A 5,535-nucleotide genomic window follows, 5' to 3' on the forward strand; every position below is an offset into this window, starting at 1 on the left:
ACCGGACATTGACCCGGACGCCTTACCGGGTCACGGGTCGGACCGGACCGGGAGGTCGAACCGGACGTCGACCCGGATGCCGATATAAATAATATATTATATATATATGATAAATTAGTATGGCTAATCTCACAAAAATTATAACAGATCAAAAGAAATAAAATGTTTTTAGCCCACTTTGTGGACAATAAAGCCCATCATGAAATGTTTTTAGCCCACTTAGAACACATTAAAGCCCATCAAGTATAAACAGTTAGTATAAACCTACCATATTTGTTTCTTTGCAGCCGACATATCAATGTTTTTTGCAGGAGACATCCAACCTTCAAAGGCTTAGGTTGAAACCTTCAAAGGAGGGTAGGGAGAATGAACAGCAAGCACTAATTGAACATTCAAACCTTCTATCAATAGTTTAGCGAGAGCAGCGACGAGAAGTGAAGATGAGCGGCTCAGGAGAGGATTTTAGTCTAGAGATAATGCTTTTACCGGTTCACCCGACGGTTCGCCGGTTCCGCTCCGGCCGGCACCCGCAAGAACCGGCCGAGTTTTCAGAAAACGGGCTAAATCTGCAAACCGGACCGGTATGTTTGACGGATCCCGGCCGGTCCGGTTCGGGTTTCAAAACACTAGTTCAGCTGTTCAAGTCCACCACACATAAGGTTTTGATTACGGTTACCAACATACAAAAGCATAAGTGTATGGAAATTGATGCAATGATGAAGCTGATATTTCTGCATACTTGATTTCACGGACTTAATTAAAAACAAAATGCACAAGTAAACGAAGATAATCCATTTCTTTAAAGTCTTCTGAATCCTCAAGAAGCTCAAAAACACGTGAGCTTTGTAAATAATGGTTACCAACATACAAAAGCAAAAGTGTATGTTTGGCATCCTATGTATATTAACATATACAATAGCATAACTTGCTTACCTAAGTTAGCCATGTATCCGTAATGCATAACCTATTTGTGATGAATCAAGTGATACAAACGTTAATGAAGAACAAAAAGCACAAATAAGAGCATTCTCAACCTATCCCCTTTATCGTCATCTCTATAATTACACTAAAAAAACATCACATTTCTCTCGTTTTAATACATTTATCATTACAGTTTTCTCTCTTCTTTACTTATAGTCAATTTAACAAATATTAAAAAATAAATATGGGCAAACTTTATTTTTCATTTTATAATTTATACTTACAACCACTCAAAACACTACCCTATAATGAGAACTAGTGGAATTATCCCGCGCTTCGCGGCGGACATTTGATTGGTATAAGCTCGGTTAAAAACGTAGATGAAAAACATGTTGAGGGTATGTTTAGAAATCACGTAAATTTACGTGCGTTGTTGTATAGTAAGATTTCGGAATCTAATTAGTTAACTATTTTAATTAACAAAAATATCAAGTTTATTTAACTAAATATAATATTGAATTCACCATTCTAAAAATTGTTTTGTTAAATAATACAGATATATTAATGTCAAATTCCGATATATAATCGTTATGGCTTGCACGGTAAACAATGTATTATTCAAAACTAAGGGAATTAAAATGCAAACCTAATAAAATAAATAAATTATGTAGCACTCAAAACTACATGGAGTAAATGTGGAAACGATAAACTTCTACTATAAAATTCAAGCATAATCAAAAGGAACAAAACGTATATCATCCACAACTGTAAGAAGTAAATATACCGATATTAAACTTCTACCGTAGCAAAATAGGTTTGCTATTATATATAGTATAATGTTATTTTATTAGTTCAAATAACATAATTGAATGTATAACAACATATTTTATTTGTGGTGTCAGTAGCAAGTGCAATTACAATTTTAGGGCTATACATGTTTAGTTTGTTTTGCATAATAATAGCAGGATGATAACACATGGCAGTAGGGATGAGATCGGTATCATATCGGTATCGACCGGTCCCAGTCTCGAAAATCGTAAATTTTTGGTGCACCGATTCGGTACTGGTAATGGGACAGCACCAATGTTGAAGGTAAAAAAATCGGAAAACACCGATACCAATACTGAAACTCAAAACTTTGGTACTGATTCAGTATCGACGGTACCAGTACCAATCCGTAGCAGTCTGAATTATAAGATTGTTAACATAGATATTTACATGGGCTATATATGCAAGTACAAAACTTTTATTGTAGCATGACTTTTTGCTTTTATATCAGTTGACCATGTTTTTAGCACGTGTGAAGTTGCTTAAGTATTGTGGTGTGTAATTTCTCAATGGTGCAAAGTTCCTTCAATTTATGCTTTTGGTATTCAAGATTTGGTGGATCTTCATAAACACATAGCGGCTTCAACAGAAAAGTCTAAAGCTTTTCACGCGGTATGCTTGATAACTATTTTGTGTCTTTGGAAAAAGCGGAATTATAGAGTACATAATGGACCCGGTTCTCACGCATAATGTGTTTGAAGAAGTCAAAGCTATTGGTTACTTGTGGGCAAGGCCGTCCCCGAGAATGTATGGGTTTTCATGGACCCTGTGCGAGAAAAAAATGTGGGCCCTCATATAAACTTCTGTACATACACACGCGCGCACACACACAATCAGTGATTGAATGTTAATAGTGATATCATTAACAAAACAATACTATTGTAGATTTATAGACGGATAACCCTAATCAATCAATTTCAACTTTCAAGGCATAATTTCATACCAATACCTCATAATTGACCTTCACGAAATCAAAGTTCGATACAACTTCAATTGAACGGAGTTCATGCGTAGTTCGGTATAGTGTATATAAAATGAGAGAAATGGAAATTGTTCATAGTTTTATAGTTTGGATCAAGATTCAATAAGACTTAATCAAAGGGGGTGTTTTGGAAATTTTATTTTTATAGTTTGGAAATAAAGAGTTATGAAACAAATTATAAGGGCCAAATTGAATCTTTGTCAATTAATTCCACCCTAGCGGCATTAGCCGTTACCACCCTCTCCATTCTCCATTTTTGTCGCCCTGCAAGGTTTTAAGGGAGGTTGCTCGCAGCTTGTACCGACTCGACGATTTCGAAGTCTTTCTCCGTCAATCTTCGTCGACATTAGTTCTAAATAATCTACTGTACATGCTAAAACCATTTTGGGCCCCCGGATTCACGAACCCTGTGCGGCTGCACGGCTTGCACAGCCCTAGATCCGGCCCTGCTTGTGAGTTAAATCTCGGTCAAAATGAGGGGCTTAACTATGAAAGATTGGCGTAGTTTTCGATGAAAATAGGATGTATTGGTGTTTTTGCTGTTAGTGTTGTTTTCGGCTTTTATTTGATGGATGTACTATGTCCAACTCCTTGCTAGTTTGTGGATAAAATCTTTTGTTGGTTAAAAAAAATCACCAATAGTACAAAATTTTAAATTCAAATCGCAATAAAATAAGTAAAAAAATATAATTTAATCTTATCTTCAACCTACAAAAGTAGACATGATTTCTTTTATCGGGAACTGGGAAGAGCATAATTCTCTTTTAACCTTTCCTTTTCCCCATTTCCACCTCTTTATTTCTACTGATGAAACATAGATATTACATCAATATAGCAGGTAGGCGGGCAACAAGCTGCGCCGCCACCTCTTTATGTATTCTCTACTTATTTTTATTATATTATTTATATGGTTTCTTACTATATTATATCATTTTAATAATTACAAACTTTATTTATTTAGTTAAAAGCAAACTTTCTGACTCAATCCATAAACAAAACCATAATGGAACTTATAATTGTTTTTAAATATAAAGACAACTTATTTAAATCACAAACTTTTTTTTTACATTCTTTTCATACGAAACTTCAATTTACACGTCACACAAAACGACAACGTTCCGAGTTCACCGATCATCCTCGTCACCACCAAGTGGCAAAACCTTCAAACATTAAACTAGTGTAGTACAAGCAGTTTAACGTAACACCTGTCCATCGTTTAACGTAACACCCACCCACACCAGATAAACCCATTCAAACTAGTGTAGTACAAGCAGAACTCTTTGGGTCCCACATAGCTGGAACCAAGTACTTTCTCCCATTTAAACCGTGCGCATTATAGCTCGCACCCATGGTCTTATCCACTAAGACCTGACCCGGATAACCCGGGTACGCACCCGACCCGAATATACCCGTACAAGCTGACACCGCCTCCGAAGGCGCCGAAGCTGGCCCTTGAAAAAAGCCTTCATTAAACGGATTAGTGACGGCACCGGCCAACACCGTCGCTAAATTAATAATCATTCCGTCTACTCCAACGTCGCCGTTGGGCGCGACCAACGGCGACGTCTGCGGGCCGTATATCGGTTGATGAAACGGCCACGCGCACTGACCCGGACACTGAGTCTCCGAGTTCCCAACCCACGCGTACGCCACACGCGCTTTGGTTTTCGTTGACCCGTGGGTCCCGCATCGGCTACGACAAAACCCGTCCACGGCTACTTCTTTCGCCGTTAACACGACGTTAATTGAGTTCTTTTGCGACACTTTCGTCGCTAAATATTGTAAATGGTAATTTTTTAAAAACTTGCCTAGGGAATAGTTTTCGTCGAGTATTTGTTTTCCGACGACTGTTGCCGACGAGCCGTTATGGTACTTCACGGTGGTTTTCCACCAGGACGCGACGGAAGGTAACGGCGTGACGGATGACGTCTTTCTAACGGTGTTTAACGACTGAAGAAAATCAACGACTATCGACCGTTGGATCGGTGTAAACTTTCCGTACCAGACGAGGTTAACGGTGACGGGGCCTCGTAAGAGAGCGCCGTTATGATATTTTAAAACCAGCGGCTGCTGAGTCACCAACGCAGAGAAAACATTTTTGATATCAGCTAAGGCGAGTAAGAGGATCAGAACAGTGGCAAGATGGTAATTGTTTGCCATGAGGAGGGTAAAAGCGTGAAGTGGGGAGGGAGTGAAGATAGAGGTTGTGGGGGGATGTGTTTATATAGTAGAGACAGGTGTAGGGTTTCATTATGGGTTGGTGACACGTGGAGGTTGGTGATTAGTGGGTGGGAGGAAGCCAGGCTGTAAGGTTCTGTCGACGTGGCTTGGGTTAGTGGTGATGGTGACATGGCATAGTAAAAGCATGGATGCGTGTATGCTCGTGAGGATGATTACGATGTACGTATCAATGTTATTTTTCATATTGATTTGACCCCATTAGATTTACGTCTCAGTCCTATAAGAAAATCACTTTTTTAATAATATTTTGTACTTATGAGAATGTTCAATAATACATGTGGTGTAGAAAAGAAAATAAATTTATTCTTAAATTTAGTTTTCCTTCATATCATTTCTTTTTATATATTAGTAGATTTCGTTCATGTTATTTACTAGGAATGTAGATTCATTGTGTGTATCTAACATTATTAAGTAACGGTGTGTGTATTTCTGCCATTTATTGTAATCCTTAAGTTAATGGATACAATTTTGCTAGCTTATTTGCCTAATCCTAACTAGTAACTATGGCACCATCTATTATATCCATCAATATCCTGTGTATGTTTTTACCTAACTGGCCTAAA

The 5,535-nt window shown here is 37.9% G+C and overlaps 1 pseudogene; it reads right to left on the bottom strand.

The window, feature by feature from the left end:
* Window positions 1-3,943: 3,943 nt before the first annotated feature.
* On the bottom strand, window positions 3,944-5,019 carry LOC143604078 (protein EXORDIUM-like 2 pseudogene; annotated as a pseudogene).
* Between the last annotated feature and the right edge of the window lie 516 nt (window positions 5,020-5,535).

The sequence above is a fragment of the Bidens hawaiensis genome, unplaced genomic scaffold, assembly GCF_021521415.1.
Source record: "Bidens hawaiensis isolate Kalapana, Puna unplaced genomic scaffold, B.hawaiensis_p1.1 tig00063855_1, whole genome shotgun sequence".
Lineage (NCBI taxonomy): Eukaryota > Viridiplantae > Streptophyta > Magnoliopsida > Asterales > Asteraceae > Bidens > Bidens hawaiensis.